The following is a 20,408-nucleotide window of genomic DNA, read 5'->3' on the forward strand; positions in this document are numbered from 1 at the left end:
TTTCTCCTCTCTGGGACCTGGAAGAGCCCCTGGAATGACCTCTTTAAATGCTAAGCTTTCTCTATTGCACTTCAGTGTGCAATCTTTTTCTCCTTCTGAAAGCTGGAGGGAGCTTCCTGAATGATTGATTGGTGAGGTGTCCCCTGGACACACTGGTGCAAACACCATGCAACCACTGATTGATGTGCTCGCTCTTTCACGAGCACATTCATTTTCTCTTCTCTAACTCACACAATTTATTCATCCCACGATGCATTTATGCATCCATTATCACTGTCTTTCAATTTTTAACCAGGTGAAAAGATGAAAAGTTAACACTTATAAGGTTATAAGGCTTATAAAGCAGGCCTGTCGTAAGTAAAATATCTGATCGTTCCATATATCTAGAAGAATATTTTCTGAAGAGTTTCTTTTACTTAGATTAGTTACAAACTTAGAACAACTCTGGGAAGGAAGGGGCATGAAGTTATAGACTTGAACTACAAACTACTACTACATAGCTGAGTGGAGTCAGCTACTAACACCAGAGCTAAAATAGGGATCAGAAGATCAAAATTCCAGTTGGAATCCTATCATTGCTTGTGAGCTTGAGAAAGTCAGTTAAACTTCTTGGGGTTCAGTTTCCTTATCTGTACAGTGTGAAGCATGAACTAGAGCTCTGAGGCTTCAAAGTCTCCTCCTAGCTACAATGCGCAATGATTCTGTAACTGCCATCAACAGGTAGCAACATCGTGAAGAAATCTGACACTCATGAGAAATTTAAACCAAAGTCATTACACTTTTGGGAGGAGACCAATCAGGGTACATATTGTTAATGTGATTTAAATATGAACACCATGCCCACTCAGGAAAAATATGAATAATTTATAAAAGAATCTCTCATCTAACTCAAGATTCTACCAAATGAGAAAAAAAATTCTCCAGTCTACATTTACATTAAGAACAAACATTAATCTTATTAACAATGCTGGGTCACTTTTTTCCATTGGGGTAAAGAAGAGGCATTATGAGGGAAAGTAGAAATTTAGCTTAAAAATTGGTTAGCCTTTTGTTTTACAAAGAAGAGAAAGCTTATCTGATATAAGAGAAGGTTGATTTTACTTTCCAACAAGACCTATTTCCATCTGGTTCATCAGTCCAAAGAACTGCAAAGCAGCCCTTTCACATCAACCAAATCAATACGTTTTCACCTTTCATGAAATTAAGCATTTTGAAATGTCTTCCCCCAAGAGTCTCCCACAATGACATACTTTACGGTGTTTATCTGTGAGAAATTTTAATCACAGAAGAAGATGTAAGTAATATAATGCCGGACATTCTGAAGCAAATGCTAAGGAAGTCTGAGAGATAAGTTTCATTGGCAGGTCAAAACACACTGGTGAACTTCTACTTATTCATTAATTCAGATAATATTTGTTGAGCAGTTAATTGTCAGGTGCAGTCTTTTGTTTATTTCGTTCATCTGTGTATCCTTACCGAAGATGACACATAGTCAGATGATAATTTGTATGTTGTGATTCAGCTAGCCTACCCTACCCATTTCCCTGTCAGTGTCTCCCTTTTGAGTACTATTTTTCTTCAAAGCTCTGCCTGCCTTTTACTGAGCAATGGGATTAGTGCCAGACCGCAGTAAGCAATTTGTTCATCCTTGGAGAGCACATTTGCACTACCCCATGATACAGGCATTTAAACGATTTTATTCGTTCACCTGTGTTGAACATTAAGGGGGTAAATTTTCAGTCCAGGGATTTGGCTTTAAAATTCCAATTGATGTTAATGAGAATTTGTAATGAGCCCCTTCTTCTTAATTAGTGGCACCATACCTGTGACTGTAGGAGGCATGGTTTAGACTTGGAGAGCTTAACGAGGTGATAACAAGGAGAAAATGTTTAAGCCTGGATTTTGGCCTGGTCCATACTTTACTATGCAAACATACTTTAGGAGCTGATGCTTTAAAGTAAATTTATTACCTGGCTTTTATGACTGTGTAGACCTTTCCTAAGAACAATCTGTCTTTTCTATAAAAATACTCGTGTTCCATAGAAAAAGAGCGACACAGAGGAAACTAAATCAAAGGAGCAAGAATAGGATCCGACTTTCCCTCCTTGTACATGTAGAGCGAATTTGATGTTGAAACAAACGATCTCTCACTGTTTTGTTTGCCTCAATTAAGGAATACCACAGCTTATAAAACTCTTTCCACACTGAGGGGCAAAATTTTGTTCTTTAGGGAAATTGAACCTGTAAATATCATTCAGGATATTACAAGGATGATTTAAGGAAATAAGAATCTGGCTTTTATAGCATTTTCCCTTGAATATTATATGATCATTATGGCATGTGGGTAAAAACACAAGTTTCGATCTTGCAAATTCTATCCACTTGAGCTGCTTCTTACTGCTACAGCACATGACCTAATCCAAGAAGAATAAAATAATCGCAGAATAATAAAATTTTCACTGTACCTAGCAAAGGACATAAAAGTTGGATTATTGATTTTGTTTGAATGATGTGCTGTAATTTCATACGCCAACAGAGTGGAGCACAAATCCTGGCCTGCCAGCTTTCATTACTGGAATTCACTTTCTTGCCACCAAGTAACTTCTACCGAGTCACAAAATAAGTCTGGATTTCTCAACTTACTGAAAATGAATCTCTTTAGGCCAAGGTAATTAATAGGAATTGAGGACTACAGATCTGCTTCATTTGGGAGAAGAGGGAAACAACTGAACGCAGATCTGTTACCATTTCATTTACAATTTCACTTAACAATATTCCCGTGCCAAAGATAAAGGAACATGCATACAATTTCTAAATCTTTACCATATCTCTTGGCCTCCTTGACATATTGTTTTTGGTTCTTTCTGTTGGTTCCACTGTGCTAGTTTAATAAATAGTAATGGTAAAAGTAAAAAGCTGTACAACAAAACAAGAATTAGGGGCACCTGGGTGGTTCAGTCGGTTGAGTGTCCGACTCTTGATTTCAGCTCAGGTCATGATCCCAGGGTCTTGCATCTGGTTTGGTGCTAGGCATGGAACCTGTTTGAGATTCTCTCTTTCTCTTCCTCTCTGCCTCTCTCCCCTGCTTGCACACACACTTTCTTTCTCTCTCTAAACAATACAACACAACACAGCACAACACAACACAGCAAAACAAAACAAAAAACAAGAAATAAAACCAGGTAGAAGTCAAAGTGGCCACGTGTGATCATTGTATATACAGTTTTGCTTCAGCTATAATACATTCATAGAGATAAACCTAAGAGTTAAATTGTACTGATTTTTAAGGGAAAATGTGAGAATGACAGTACAAAATCAATGGCAAACAGTGCAAAGGGCCTGATCCCATGTCAGTTTGTCCATGATGCAATTCTTATGTATAAAAAATTAGAAATTCATTTGTAACTAAAGGTATATACTATGCAAGTGACAAATTATCTCTGATTTACTTAAATGGGAAGAATTTTGTAACATAAACAATATATGCCAAAGAAATTAGAATTTCATACAATCAAGAGAAACTATGGATATAATTCCCAATAATGGTTATTATATAATTAAATGACAAGTAATTGTGAAGCTTTATGCATTATAGTTTTTCTTCCATCCTCCAATAGTATCTAGTGAACACATGTCGAAAGTACCAGAGTTAATACTGAATAAAGATGGCAAGCTTATGGATCTAGTGGTAGCTATAGAATTCTATTATAAAACTCCAGACCTATAATTACTTGAAGAACTGGTCCATATCAAGACAAAGGTTAATATCATGGTGGAATAAATTAGGATTGTGCTTCTTTTATTAAAAAATGAGGTGGCCTATGTACTTTCAGGGACCATAGTCCCTCAAAATGTCCCTCAAGAAAGCAGGCTTTTATGAACCATATTTATTCCTGTAGATGAAATTAATCTTCAACTTGAAGAAAACTTGGCATATTTCAGGGAATTAGGAAAGGCTGGTGATTACATAAAAATATTTACATTAGAAAAAATATCTAGATTGAGAAAGTTCACTATTTAGATTAAAACAGGTTTAAGAATGAGAGAATTTTCCTGGTCACCGTCCCTTCTGAAAGCATAAATTCCTTTCCTAAAAATAAAATGAAATCTTAGAAATACTTAAAAAGAATGCATGGTATAAATCTACATTCCTGGGGGTAACAAAGGCATGGATAAATTATTTTATGTAAAATCCTTTATGGTGGAATGAATAATTATTAAAACTTTTAAGACCTTCCACAGTCTTTATACTGGTTATTTCTTACTTCTTGTCTCTTTGCAGGACAGATTTATAATCTTGGTACTGCTTAAATAAAGTGGAGAGTAGAAAGTAATATGCTCCTCCAATTTGGAAGTTAAGAACAACTTTAAAAATAGCATATTAGCTCTGAAGTTGGAGCTGATAATGTCTTTTCTGCTATCACTTAAGTTTGTGCGATATGTTCGGGAATGGAGAAAACTGGCACAACATAAAATTAGATTAAAATACTTATAAGCAGACATTCAACCAATGTCTGACGAAATTGTATAAGATACAATCTAACGGCTTAACATCACCAGAAGACTAGAACTTCCTGTGTCTTCAACAGAAGAGGCCAACCAGCAGGAGTCCTACAGCAGGGAAGAGAGGCTTCTGGTTAAAATACAGGACTTAAAAAGTCCTCACCACAGTGTGTAGTGTTGTAAATATCAGAGAAACTGACATTTCATAATCTTCAAACTAAAAGCTTGGGCTTATTTTTCCATTCAGGTTGACGTAACAAAGCAGTTCAAATTTATGTTGGAGGCTAATATAATCTCAAGGTTTTAAAGGTACAAGGAACACATTATGCAAAAATTCTTCCGTGGCATTTTATAACTAATACTGCTGAATGTTATTTGAATTTCTTTTTCAGAATGAAATTAGAGTAATGGTGACCCACGTATTAAATGCCTAAACCATTCACGAAGCACTTACTATATATTGTTTGTGGATAGGTCTGGAAATACAAAGACAGACAAGCTCCAGGAATCCAAGAAACTGAGAATGAGAAAGGAGAAGTGGAAGGTGGAGGAAAGCCTTGAAATAATGAACACAATAGAAAGTGACAACTGTTTTAGCAGAGCCATGTGTAAAATTGAGTTAGCATGCAGATAAGGAGGTAGATTTTCATTGTGATTTTTAGCTTTGTATATGGCATTTTACATTTAGTTTTTAGATGTATATTCCCATATACTTCCAATAAGTTAGTGAGTTAATCACTTTTGATTTGTGCTACGAGTAGTTTTCATGAGTTGTATCAAGAAATCTACATATGTGCTTAATTAGTCCTCCTTGAGAAAAGGTTATAGTTATAAAACTGGTGGCAGGCTGTGGCCTATGGAAGTTTCTTTTTGAAAAACTCTGTCTCTAGTTACACAATTGAATTGAATCATGATTTGCACAACCTCCTAAACTAGAGATGCCAATCTTATCCTTTGTTTCTCTATTTTTCTGTTCCCCTCCCCCAATTGGTTATGGAATTTTACTTATTCTGCCTCAGAAATGTCTCTTTAATCTGTGTATGTCCTCTCCATTCCCATCGCCACTGCCTCCATCCAGGTTCCCACAATGTCTTTCCTGTCACCCTTCTCTTTTGTCCTTCTAGCCCCAGATGTCAAGTTTTCTTTCTAAAAAACAAGGTGGATCATGTCATTCTCATACATAAAAATTACCTACTCGCTTTGTTGTCTGAAGGATCTGACTAAAACTTCTGAGCTTGGATACAAAATCCTTCATGCTTGGGCTCCAATCTACCCTGTCCAGGTGCCATATATGCTTGCCACAACCAACATCTCCTACTCACCCTCACCCCCCAGATACACTAGTCTTTTTTACAGAAGGTAGAATCACTCTTTCTCTCTCTCTCTCTCTCTCTCTCTCTCTGGGATTTCTCATCTTCTTCCCTGGCAGTTTTCAAGACATCCAGTAGTTTGTCAGCGACCGACTAAAACCTTTGGAGTCTCCTAGAGTTGGCAATAAAGTCTGTCATCAGCACTTGTACAGTGCTTCAGTTCTTATCTTTGTCACTGCCCTTCCCATATGGTTCATACATGTCTTACATGCCCCCTTCTCCTTATTTATATCTTATCCTATTGACTCATCGAATCTCTACTTCCAACCCAGTGTGTCACATAAAGTTTACTCCATAAGTAAATATCCAGTAAACCAAAGCAAATGCAACTTGATAATACCACTAACAGTATTACTAGGATTAAATAATGTCAGTAGCAAATAATTATATAACATGGTGTGACCGACACTGTTCTAAATGTTTTACGTATTACATATATTAGTTCATTGAATCTTCATGCCAATGGCACTACTGGTATCTCCATTTATAGAAGAAAAAATTAAACCACAGAGAAATTAAGTAATTTGCCCAAAGATGCTTAAGGCTCCCCCAAATTTCCATAAAAGATATTCATTCAATGGCTTTAAAAGAAACAAACATAGAAACAAACAAAGGTTTTGTGTTCAAAGTAGTTTTGGAAATCCTAGGTTAAACAGACATAAATAAATTTCCTACTGCAGGACTCTGTGGAGCCTTAGCGCTGCCAGCAAGTGCTGTGACGGTGTAAAATATGCCCTGGTTCTCTAGACATAGCCTTTTGGTGACCAAGTCGTCCACCAGACTAGTAGTCCATGAAGTATACTTTGAAAAACACTGTTAGAGGGTTATTTAAGGTGACACAATAAAATGTTATCAACGAATACTTGCATGTCACTCTCTCTTCCTCTCCTTCCCAAAAGAGGTCTTAAGTCCCATGGTCCTGCCTAAGGTCAGAGGTGAACAAATAAACTGTCAGACAGTAGGGAATTTTCTTTCTTCTTTCTATCCTCCCGATTTACTTAAATTACATATTAAGAAGCACTCAACAACTTTTTTTTTTAACTGGTGTCACATATAGTTCTTAAACTACAGGGCAAAGACTTTTATATTACAGCTAGAAAACGTCAGCAACTTTCTATGCCTCGTTGAGAAATGTACATTACAGTCCTATCAACCTTCCACTGAGCCTCTACTTGTTTCTGAAGGCAGCAAGCAGGATGTGCACAGGGTAGAAATAAAAAGACCTGAGTTTGCACCAGCTAGCTGTGAGGTCTCACTGTATGCCCAAGTTTCTTTAGCTGTACATTAAGGATATTTGAGTAGCGATCTCAAGTACAATCTAATTCTAAAAGTCAAAGACATGCAGATTGCTCCTCCAAATTCACTAAAGTATAGAACAGAAAAACAATAACTAAATATCTAAACTACATTGTTGGGAGTTTCTCCCCCATATTATAAAGAAACTTCTGTCGACAAAATTAAATATAAATTGTAGGTCGTGGAAAAGCATCGTCAGGAGAAGTGAAGAACAGGAGGTAAGAAGAATAAAATTCTTACTGCTTCCTTGGTAGAGACAGTTTTTTAGGCTAGAGAAATGGCAGATTCTTATATTCTGGTGTACAGGAACCATATGAATAAAACATGGCTGTGCAAATGAACTCGCAACCTTATTCCAAAGTACCATTCGGGAATAATACGTTTAATGTCTCATCAACTTCCCCAGAAAAGTGAGAGTAAACCTGTGCACACAGACAAAACAACCATAACAAAAACCAAGGTAGAAATAAATCTGCTCTGGGGAACAGATTTGATCGACATTTGAAGGTTTTCAAAACTCTAAGTAATATGCTAGTCACTTAAAAATATTCCCACATTTCTGCCTTCTCCCATCATTCTATGCCTTAAGATTCATCTGTCAACTTTGATGCATCTTTTTAAGTACCCCTCCAAGCCTAAAAATCCAGACCACAGAAGAGCCCTCTTTGCTTTGAAACTATCTGATCAGTCCATAGATCATTTACCTGCAAGGATTATTTGGTGAAGCTAAAGCGGCACATCCACCAGCAGCATCTGAGGGCCGAGGCGGCTGAACGTGAACAACAAATTGTCATTGGCATCCCATTTATGAACCTTCAAACAGCATCAGATCTTTTCCATGGGAAACCAGATCAGGTCAGACTAGAGCTGAATATTTCTTAACAAGCTAACCATCAAAAGAATTTACGTTTTGAATAAAAAGGCTATCATTTGTTGATTTGAATATCAAAGGGATCCACTGCAAACTCCCAGTCTAGAAAAACCTCCCTAAGCTACACTAGACAGGTGTTTAATAATCTATTATTAAGGCACTATTTTAGGTTACTCAGAATTATAAAAAATAGCTGTAACTGTGAAGCTGCAAATGGGACTGCACAAAGAAATGAATGCTATTAACATACTATTAACAATTCAAAAGAATGAGTTGACATACCAATCAAACTTGTTAATTGACTGTCAATGGCCTGTCCCTGAATATACAACATGACTGCATTATAGATTTCAAATGCTGACAGGAAGACAGTTCCATTTGCATTAACTTCATAAACTGATCAACAACCAAACTGCCACATACATTTATAATGGGAAGCTGAATCATTTCAATATTCATGGAGCTCTGTAATTGTAAATTAGGTACTGGCAAACAATACAATACTGTACGTATTCTAAAATATCCTAAATTTCATTGACCTACTTTCGTTCTGATTTTAAAAGACAGAGAAAAGTTTCATCTTGAAGTGATCATTACTTTAATTTATGGTTTGTGCCTTAGGCAAAACGTGTTAGCAATCCCATTTGCAACTGTGGTTTACAGAGGCAACTCTAGAAGCATCTGTGGTCTAGAAAATAGGAGTACAAAAGGTGCTGCGCAAGTGCTCTTGCCTTAGTTGGGGATTTTGAAAACAGAAATATGAAACAAGATGGTATCAATTCCTTCGGTGATGACCAAATGATCCATTATGACAAGATGTTTAGCAAATAAACATTAATAGAATAAAAAGAAGTTTACGGATTCGTCCTGTGCTGGGGCTTCCTCAAATCTACTTACACAGCCCTGCTGCTGTGAAACCATACTTCAAAATCTTCAATCATCCATCAGTTTGGGAATCAATAGAGTAACAGTGAAGATAAATGAGCGCTAAAGATTATGGCTAACAGAGGCTTCATGAGAAATGATCTGAAATTCAATAGTTATCAGCATGGAAATAGTCCTTGCAGATGCCTCTATGACCTCTTCAAGAATTAACACTGATTTCTTTAAAAAGTTGTTTCCCCCGAGGTAAATGTTACTTTTATCTCTAATATTTTTCTCTGATCGTTACCTATGCATGACTTCACCAGCCACTGGAGGTTGCTCTGTTGGTGGAGGGATCCTGGAGAATTTGAATGTGTCTTCACAATTTTGAATGGGCCAGTTTACTCTCATTAGCTTCTGTAAAACTATGTTAAATTTTTGTTGTTGTTGACTTTCCCAACCATTGTCTATTGGTAGATAATTAACCAAATGAGTTTATTTGTTGAAATGGGGGGGGGGGTAGCCCTAAATACTTTGAATGTTATCCTTAGAGGATTACTCATCTGATCCATTAAGATTTTAAAAATCTATGTACAAATAAGCAACAGTATATACTACATAAAAGTAAATGATATATATAAAATATGTCTGTATACAAACCTATATAAATGTTTATATATAATACATTATGTATATACTGTACTTACTTCTATTTACACATATAAATGTACATATGTAAATACATATGCTTTTTAACATTTATTTTATTTATTTTTATTTTTTTAATGCTTTATTTTTGAGACAGAGAGACAGAGCATAAGAGGGGGAGGGACAGAGAGACAGGGAGACACAGCATCTGAAGCAGGCTCCAGGCTCTGAGCTGTCAGCACAGAGCCCGACACCTGGCTCAAACCCATGAGCTGTGAAATCATGACCTGAGCCGAGGTCAGAGGCTTAACCTACTGAGTCACCCAGGCACCCCTGTAAATACATAGATATGTATACTATAGATATTTAATAAACTTTTTATTTACAGTCATTTTAGATTTACAGAAAAGTTGCAAAGGATAGTACTGTGTGTATAACAAACTGCATCCAGTTTCCCTTATTGTTAGCATCTTACAGTATCATGGCACATTTGTCACAACTAGTGTACAAATACTTATACATTAAGTAAACTCCCAGTTTACTTGGATTTCCCTAGTTTTTAGCTAATGTTCTTTTTTCTGTTGCAGAATCCCATCCAGGCTACCGTATTACATTTAATCATCAGGCCATCTTTGGCTCCTTTGACTGTGACAGTTTCTCAAACTTTCCTTGACAAAGGAAACCTGACAGTTTTGAGTAGTCCTCGTCAGGCATTTTATAAATTATTCTTCAATTTGGGTTTGTCTGATGTTTTTCTCATGGTTAGACCAGGGTTACAGATTTTTGGGGAAGAAGGTCACAAAAGTAAAGTGCCATTCTCATAAGTGATATATTTTTACCTTTGAAAGTTCTCAGGATACTAACTGTACTTAAAATATAATAATTTGTTTACTTAGAAATAAAAGGAAAGTTATTTAAATCATCAGTAATAATATACCAAAGAAGCGGTGTGGCTATAACAGAAAGTCACTCTATTACTAACTGGTAGTACCAGAGATGTCAAGCTATGTGTTCACTGTAGGTTTTGGCCATGTCTGGGCATGTCCGTTGAACTGGTAGTTTGAGTCCACCAGGGATGCATTCACAAGAGAGGGAGCCAGGCAGTAGAGACAGGAGTGGAAGAAGACACATCCTGACCAAAGGGAAAAGAGAAAACTTTACAAGTATGGTTCAGGGTCAGTGGACAAACTTGGGGTGGGGGGCAGTGGGGATAAGAGTAGTGGTGATCTTGACTACATCATTTCCAAACTTTAGGGCAAGAAATGTACATTGAGAGCATAGAGAAATTTAAAAAGGGTCTGTTGATAGACATTGGAGGTAGAGGTGCCAACTACTTCAGCACTGATAGAATGTCAGGGTTTGGTAGTGATACGGGAGGGTGTTGGAGACTTAGGAAAAGACTGGGTACCATTCGAATGAACTTCAGTGTCTTCATTTAGCATCTGTAATGACATGAGCAGGTATCACTCCCTAAAGATGACATCAGTATAGCAAACCAGGAAAGGAGGAGAGAAATAGAAGAAGCTCCATAAATAGCCAAGGGTATTTGTTTTTCATTTTTATATAAGCTATTTCTTAGCTATAATATCTTTGGGAAAAATCATAGGACTAGATTTTTCTCAGAGACAGTACAGCTTCTAGTTGGAGATATACCAGATTAGACAGTTGTTTACTTATTGGCCTGACCTATAGTCATACATTCTCTGAGTTTCCTAACCATGAAATGGAATCCAACCTATTTCAAAAAGTTGTTCTAAGACTTTGTAGATGTGAGAGTGATTTGGAAAGGGTAACCATAACTTTAAGTTGACTTCTTGGGTTATATGCCACTCAGGTTCAAGAAATGAGGATTTACATAGGGATCTAATGGACATTATAGGAAACAAAATCTCAGAAAAATGCCTTATGAGCACTGGAACTAAAGTCTTGTGGTTCTAATATTACAAAGTGTACTTTCTTATGTCTTAAACTGGTCTTAATCAACTTGGAGGCTGCCAAGTCCATTGTAAGAATGTGCCAACCACAGGAGTAAGATGTTCAAGAGTCTCCAGTCAGATGAAATTACAATTCTTTTTTAGGTGTCAGCTTTTTCTGCAGGTGTGCTTTCCCACTCCTTCTGTAATTATGACCTATCTAGTGATTGACTTGTGGTACTCCTGAACAGTTTCAGTGTGTTACCCTTAGATCACAAATGCAAGCAACAAAGGGAACTCCACAAATGACCAGCTACTTAATTCACCACTCCATACAGCTTCCCTACCTGTTAGGTTCTGGTTTCTTGTGGATACAACTTCAGCTCTCCTATGGAAGGAACATCACAGTCCCTCCTATTTTAAGACATCTTTCTATGCATTCTTTTTACTTTAGCTGCCTGATACTTGTCCAACCCATATAATTTTGGGGAGGATATTATTCTTTTTTGCTTTTCAGTTTGTGTCAAGCCATTTGATAAGACCATTGTGTGACTGATGGAATGCTTAGTCCATGAGTCTTTCTCTCTCTCTCTCTCTCTCTCTTTTAAATGTTTATTTATTTTGAGAGAGAGAGAGAGGGTGTGGGGGAGAGAATCCCAAGTAGGCTCTGCAATATCAGCCCAGAGCCAAGTGCAGTCAATCTCATGACACTGGGATCATGAACTAAGATGCAATCAAGAGTTGGATGCTTAAATGACTGAGGCACCCAGGTACCCCCTTGAGATTTTCTTGGACAAAAAGCCACTGATGGTATGAGAGGTGGGAGTGGAAGTCATTCCCAGCCCTAAGAGAGAGGAGCCTGGAATTGTTTCCATCTACAAAGGAGATTGTAGGACAGTTTCTCTTGGAAGGGAACAATGGACTTGGCAGCCTCCAGGATGATTAAGACCAGTTTAAGACATGAAAGTAAGCTTTGTAATATTAGTTGGCTGTACAAAATCTAAACCAATACTTTATTATTTTTTTAATGTTTTTTTGTATGTTCTTTATTTATTTTTGAGAGACAGACAGAGTCAGTGCGAGCAGGGGAGGGTCAGAGAGAGACAGAGACACAGAATCTGAAGTAGGCTCCAGGCTCTGAGCTAGCTGTCAGCACAGAGCCTGACGCCGGGCTTGAACCCACAAACTGTGAGATCATGACCTGAGCCAAAGTCAGATGCTTAACTGACTGAGCCACCCAGGCGCCCCTAAACCAATACTTTAAAGTCTGCTTCTCAGAAAAATCATAAAATTTTAGAGTTAGAAAGAATATTAGAAGTCATCTGGTCTAAAATTTTCAATTCATAATTCTCATATTCATATATAATGAAGTGAATAATTATATAACACAGTTTTTCATTATGCAAGTTTTTTATCTCATAATTTTTAGTGAGAAAGTTAAAGTCTGGGTTAAGTGGTAATGGTTGGAAGACTCTTTAGAACAGTGTTAGGTTTAGAGCTTAATGTCCTTTCTTTTAGTCCAATCTGGCTCAGGAAGCTTAGATATATGTTAATGTGGCAATAAACCCTTCTCAAGATAGGAATTCAATTTTCTTTGAAACATGTTCACTCTTTTTTTTTCTTTTCTTTTTTTGGCCAATAGTTGGACACCTATCTTTTACATGGTTTCATAAGAACTCCTTTGTTTTCACTAGTTGGTGATATACACACCTACAGTTTCTTGAGCTTCCAAATCCTTTCACCTTCCCATATATATATATATATATATATATATATATATATATATACACTGTCCTTCATACTCCATATTTAACTTCTCCTTAAGATTCCTCCTATATGATCATCTCTCCCTCTCTGTCTCCTCTTGAATTCTATTTGGTGTGTTCTGATTTCTATCAGATCTTTGTAGAGGCAAGCTTAAAGCAACACTTTTTGCCCCACTTCAGTCAAAATCTTACAGGGCACTGAAAGAAGAGAATTATTGCTTACTGTGATTTATCCAAAGCAGAGATTTTGCTACAAATATGACTAATGACTGTGCGTATATACTATACCTCCCAGGAGGAGAAGCTGTCTTTGACACATAACCTATCATAGAAAGAAATGATTCATTCCTGTAATCAGTGATAGTATTTATTCACAAGTAATATAAAATAGATGATAAGATTTCAATTACAAAGTGCAGCTGCACAGGAATGGGTTCTGGAACATGCTATACAACTCCCTTTTGTAGTTGCGAGAGTAAAGACACAGAATTTCTTATTTCTTATTGACTTATATTTGAAAGAAAGAGGGAAAAAGGAAGAAAGATCAGGGAAGGGGCAGAGGGAGAGGGAGAGGGAGAGAGAGAATCCTAAGCAGGTTCCACACTGTCAGTGCAGAGCCCAAGGGGGCGGTCTCAAACCCACAAACCGTGAGATCATGGACTGAGCAGAAACTAAAAGCCTGATGCTTAACTGACTGAGCCACCCAGGGACCCCAAACACACTGACAATTTATGTACACAATTATGACAATAAAAGTACACAATTTATTCTTTCTTTCTTTCTCTCAAATTTTTTAAATGTTTTTTATCTTAAGGAGAGAGAGACAGAGCACGAGCAGGGGAGGAGCAGAAAGAGACACACACAGAATGTGAAGCAGGTTTCAGGCTCTGAGCTGTCAGCACAGAGCCAAATGTGGTGCCTGAACCCACCAGCTGTGAGATCATGACCTGAGCTGAAGTTGGATGCACAACCAACTGAGTCACCCAGGAACCCCCACTGACAATTTAAAACAGGTTAACTGATACACAGAAGTAAGTAATGTCATGATGTTTACTATCCAGAATGTAGTCAGAGTCTCGAAGCAAGCTTCTTCTCACCTTCTTTACCAGAATTAAGCCACTGAGCAGGCAATCTCAGTCCTGAAAAAGCCACATGCTTTTAAGGTCATAAACCTCAGTGTAATTTCTCAGATGTCTCTTCAAAAATCACTTTACTTGTGGGTATCTCAAGCTTCTCATCTGGATTTTCTCCCCACAGTAAGTTAGATACAACAAATTGGAAAGTGTCAAGGGAAAGGGCATGAGACTCAAGCTCATGGATGTTACCTAGAAGGGACAGCTGGTCAGTTAGTAGCCAGGGAGGAGACATAAGGACTACAGCAAACAAGTCCAAATAGGGGATAAACAGTCTTATTAACCTCAATAGCCTTTGGGAGAACTACTACTTTATAGTAAAAGAATATTCATGATGTGACCATAAATCTTTAAGAACAAATAAAATTCTTCTTCAGTATATTCTTTTTAATATGCAGGGTGAAGTGAAATATATTTCACCAAGTTTTTTTTTTACTTAAAACATTTAAATAACATAAGTAATCTCAATATTTCACTCATATAGGATATTTTTTTCCTCTATGAATTTAGGATAAATGAAGCAGCTGTGTACAATGGTGGCTCAACTCCATTTAGCTTTGATGAAAAGTCAGAAACTAATTTTCATGTATTTTACCTACTCCCTCTTTTTTTTCTCCTCCCCTATCTCAAGAGGTAAGTTGCTTGACAACACCTGTATTATCTTCTGGTTCTTATTTTTTAGTCTCTGACCTCAGGCAATCCATTTAAGAAAACCTCTCTAGTCCTTCAGAGTAGCTTCTTCCTTGTTTCCAGATGCACGAGGCCTAAGGACATCAATATGATGTGTAGAGGATTCCAGCACTATTGTTACTTAGTGATATTCATTAATTTTTCTGGAAGAACTCTAAGTCATTCCTTTTACCTTATACATTTTCTATATAACATTGTAACAACTACCCATCCTTACAGTTATTCATGTCTTATCTATTGATTTATGAAAAGAAATTCCCAGAAGTCAAAGCCCACAATCTATTAAATCATTTCTTCTTGGAAGTCATTTCTGCATGCCTCGGTCCTTCTTGCCTCGTCTCCTTAGATGACTTAGTTGTTTTTTTTTTTTTTTCTTTAACGGTTGCCCCAAATACATTCCTTATGCAGTTTCATTCGGTTTTTATAGAGAGATTTTATCCTTCCTGACACAGAACAGCGATACATTGTGCCTCAAGCACGGTACCCATAATCACACTGCTCTCTTTGCTGTCGTGCAGAACTGGAAACAGTCAGCTAATCTTAAATCCAGCATTATCTAGAGGTCTTCGTTGGCTTTAAGGGTTCCTCCCCCTCCTCCTGAAGGTCTTTTTTGCTCTGTCTTTTAGTTCGAGTTGAACTTAATTCTCTGCATGATGATTGTTTTTCATGTTCACTATCTTTTGCAGATGCTACTGCATAATTTAATAGTTCCACCTTGATCATTACTATAGTCACAAATATAGATTTGATTTCTCCAAATTATTAGACATAAACTTTACATATAAAATAGAAGTGCTTAGGTAAATTGATGCTTCAGGATGGAGTAAGAATACAAATCTAGTAAGTTAGTGAAAAAAGAAAACTCCTCCTTTGAATTATAAAAGGAATGGGAATTTTACATTAAAGTGACCCAAAGCATAGAGTAAAATAGTTTTAACTGAATTGATACCGGTGAAAGAGAAGTGAACACCATACATATTTAGAAAGTGATATAGGGGCACCTGGGTGATTCAGTCAATTGAGCCTCTGACCCTTGATTTCAGCTCACACCATGATCCCAGGGTCATGACATTAAGCCCTGTGTCAGGCTCCTTTCTAACTATGGAGCCTGCTTGAGATCTTCTCTCTCTGCCCCTCTACCCTGCTTGCACTCTCTCTCTAAAATTAAAAAAAAAGTGTTAAAAGGTAATATAGGGTGAAGACATATATGGCCCTTACACTTTTCTCTGTGTTCACTATCCCAGAAGTTTTGTGTAATACAACTGATTAGAGTCCTAGAAAGACTACTATAACTCAAGACTCCACAGCAGTAAGTATATATATATTTGTATCATTTTTTCCTTAAAGATTTAAATTAGATTTGTTACCAGAGGCTCCTAAAATTTCCCATTTAAAAGGTGATATAATGTTTTTTGTGTAATCTCCAAAGGGCTTCCAAAATAAGAGAGGCACATTTTATAAAATATTTTAATTCTAAGAATGAGTCAGAAAACATTTAATTTACATTGATTTTTTTCTAAGTCTTAAAAATTTTTTCTCTAAGTGAATTTTCAGAAATTAAGATTTCTAAAATACCCATTTATGGAAGATTTTCTTTGCTTCCTAACTGTACAAAATGTCCCTTTATTTTCTTGCCAGATGCTGTAGAGATGATACCTTCCAGGGGTCTTGCCACCAGATTATTCCCATGCTTACATGTCTTAGAGTGGAAACCTAAAAGGGGAGAATCATGCAAAATTTTGCCCTTATAAATCATTAGCAAATTAAAATTTACCCTCAAATAGGAATATGTCTTTAAAATATTTGAATCTTGGGGGACTTTAGCTCAATATGGATAAATAAGTGCCAGAGGAAAACCTCTGTTTGACATGATAAAAGACAAGGCCATAGAATTTTTCTTTTTTTTTTTAAATGTGTATTAATTTGTTGAGAGAGAGAGAGAGAGTGAGAGAGAGCACCTGAGTGGGAGAGGGGTAGAGAATGAGGGAGACACAGAATCAGAAACAGGCTTCAGGCTCTGAACTGTCAGCACACAGCCCGACGCGGGGCTCAAACTCATGAACCATGACATCATGACCTGAGCTGAAGTCAGACACTTAACCGACTGAGCCACGCAGGCTCCCCAAGACATAGAAATTTTCTAATGAAGAAAGACATCTCAGTGGATTTGAACTCACTACTTCTGATAACTAAGGAAAATATTTGTTTACAAGTTTATCACACTAACTAATAATACTCTATCTACATATATGGCATTTCGTCTAGAGTTCTCAGACAAACATCTCATTGGTCTTCTCAACCCCCCAGTAAGACTATCGTACCTGGGAATATTATAGGTATAAATTAGCTCTAGAAAGATTCCTCCATATTGTCTCTAAATTTTTAAGAGGATATTGCCAAGAAAATGTTTTCAATGGAACATAACAGTTTATTTTATTAATGGCTTTTCCCCCTAGTCCATTGATTTTCACTCATATAAATCAAGCCGCATTTGAAAATTCAGGATAAAAGGAAGGACCCAAGTATTAAAATAAGTATTTCTCAAATGTCACAAGTTCTCTTTTCTACTTGAGAGCAAGCAGCAAAATCTATTTCAATAATTTATGCATTGTTTTTTGAGTGCTTTATGAAAATAAAGAGTAAAGTTTTGTTTGTTTTCTTCATTACTCTCTGCTCCATTGAAATTAGATTCCATTTGGCATTCATTTCACTGAATATTTCTTTTTTCTACCACTGGCAATGCCATTCTTCTCCTTCAATATTCTCCAAACTTTGTTCAAAATGGCATTTAAAGTTTCTACTCTCATCTGACCCAGCATTTTAATATCTCTTTCATATTATCTTATGGTCATGCATAAACTATAATAGACTCTCTTTGGTTCTTAGATCTCTCTTCTGGAACTACAGGTTTACAAGTATTGTTTGAAAAACAAAAGGGCTTACTATTTTAATTTTAATTGTAGTTAATATACTAAAGTAGCTCCTGAATTTCCCACTCATGCTGCTGAACCTACCTTCAAACTTAGTGGGTAGGAACTGAACAGTAGCCATGTGGAATGGCCTTTAATTGAGGTTTCAGTTTAATACAACAAAGCACAACACGCATATTCATCTGTTCTTGCATTCATACAACGAGCATTTGCTGAGCGGGGTACTGAGAAACAGAGATAAACAGGACACAGTCAAGACTGAAATGGAATCTCCAATGCAATGTCAACACAGTGTGCAAGGTGTTCAGGGAGCAAAAAGGCAGAGAATCTGACATTGTTGAGAATCAGGGAAAACCTCACTGATGAGCTATTTGGCCTCTATTGGCTGAGAAAGATTATAGCATGAAAAGCAGGATGTGGAAAATCTTCCTAGACATTCAGAAATCCTTGAATGGAAGTATATTATACTCTAATGTTCATAATTATTACTGAGATAAATAATTATGCCCTACCAGATTGGGCCATGCTATTTGTAATCCACACAGTGAAAACAAATCCATCATGTCTACTAGAAAAAGAATTAGATATAAGCTCCAGGTTGTAGGGGCCAGCAAACACAAAATAACATTACTGTTTTGAACTGTAAAGATGGTAAAATACTTTAAATTAAATGTAGACTATAATGAGAATCAGAAGAGATATTTAATCCTAAAATTCTATAAAAAGGAAAGAGCACAATACAAATGTAAGAAACCATTATAATGAAAAAAGAATAAACTTTCAACTTAGCCATAAGAAAGCCAAAAAACTTCCTTTTGATAATCCTTAAATTAAATTTCATTTTTCAGAATGTGTCTCTTTTTCTTGAAGGCATCCACAATCTTCCACATGATGCCTAAGTGTAGCCAGACTGAAGTGACAGTCTTTAGGCATTTCTTCAAAGAAAGGAATAAGATCTGACAGATTCCTTTGCATGAGGGGAAAAGGCATAGAAGGACAAGGTCTGGTGGGAATCTTAACATTACTCTCTCCATCTGCAAGATAGTCCTTCTCTGCTATACTGTGATAATAGCTTCTGAAGGTGTTAGCACCCAGCAAGACATCTCTCTGGTTTTTGTTGTTGTTGTTGTTGTTTAAATTACATAGCTTTTACTTTTGGATTGGGACTTATCTATTGTCTTTAAAAATACACACGCTTATCATCTCTCTGGTTTTTTTTTTTGTTGTTGTTGTTGTTTAAATTACATAGCTTTTACTTTTGGATTGGGACTTATCTATTGTCTTTAAAAATACACACGCTTATCCTGATAATCTGTTAGACTTCAGTTTCGAAATACTAATTTTCACTACTTGACAGGTAAAATATGGAACCAATTTGGAAAACAAACCAAAAAAAAAAAAAGAAGAAGAAGCAAATTGACAAATTAAAAACAACAACAACAACACGGTTTCTCTTTTATATTGCTGTCATATGAGAGCTGTGGCATTACCAGTATTTTGAAGCCACACTGAAGTGTAACTGGCCAGATGTAGCATAATACCTAAATTGCCTCACTAATGGTGGAGATGATAAATGGCTACTTCTACAGTCAAATAACCTTGTTTACCGTTTCAACTGGTTGGCTCTGAATACTAGTACTTCAGAACACGCAGAGGGAATATATTTTTGTAAAAGGACGTATAATATGAAAACTCCTAGGCCCAAAGTAATTTCTCCATCCTAAGTAATGTGAAAGGACTTCGTGATGTCCTAAAAGGCTTGGGCTACTATTTGGTGGTGCTGGCTCTTGCACCAACTGCCTATATATGGGCATAGCCAACAGAGGTGCTGATTATATTCTGTGGACCATGACATTCCACATATGATGCTTACAGGTCCACAAAAGTTTGAAACAGACAGTGTATGGAATAGGGCAATCATTCTATAATACATATATGCAGGAGAGCTATGGTAGCAGGAGGGGGGAGAAGAAAGCATGATTAGACTAAGTATTAGAATAGCTTGATTGGCTTGTATTGGTTTTACAGGTAGATCTCACAAAAAATCAGTTAGGATATATGAAATATGGCTACAGACCAATTGTTAATTCCTGGAAAAGTGGAAATTAAACTTCTAGTTTTTGTTTCGAACTAGCTGGAGGAGGCACTTTCAATCAGTTAATAAAAATTTGGTACTGTGCCAGTCCGAATCCATTCTGATTGGTTAGTGCCTGTTCAATAATGACTGCTAATATTTTGAATATTATTCCTTGTTGGTATCTAAAGGCAGTAGAGCAGGCTACATACTTTTGTTACAATTGTATTTAACAGTACCATATACACATGACTTGAAAATCAAAAAGATAATATTTAAAAGGCTGATAATCCCTTATAATTGTTCTCCATTGTCCTTCCTAACTCTGTATTTCTACAATGAAATAGATA

General features: G+C 36.6%; 1 protein-coding gene across 2 annotated transcripts in view; it reads right to left on the bottom strand.

Annotated features, from left to right (window-relative positions):
- DPH6 (diphthamine biosynthesis 6) overlaps positions 1–20,408 on the bottom strand; it is a 271,479-nt gene that overhangs the window by 17,700 nt on the left and 233,371 nt on the right. The window contains exon 12 of one of the 2 annotated variants that reach the window (XR_003913309.1): positions 16,597–16,767. The exons of the other annotated variant lie outside the window; for it this stretch is intronic. The gene's annotated coding sequence lies outside the window, so the exon portion shown is untranslated. Of the gene's footprint in view, positions 1–16,596; positions 16,768–20,408 lie in introns of those variants that run through there. 2 annotated transcript variants of the gene reach the window in all.

This window comes from Suricata suricatta, chromosome 9, assembly GCF_006229205.1.
Source record: "Suricata suricatta isolate VVHF042 chromosome 9, meerkat_22Aug2017_6uvM2_HiC, whole genome shotgun sequence".
NCBI classification, from domain to species: domain Eukaryota; kingdom Metazoa; phylum Chordata; class Mammalia; order Carnivora; family Herpestidae; genus Suricata; species Suricata suricatta.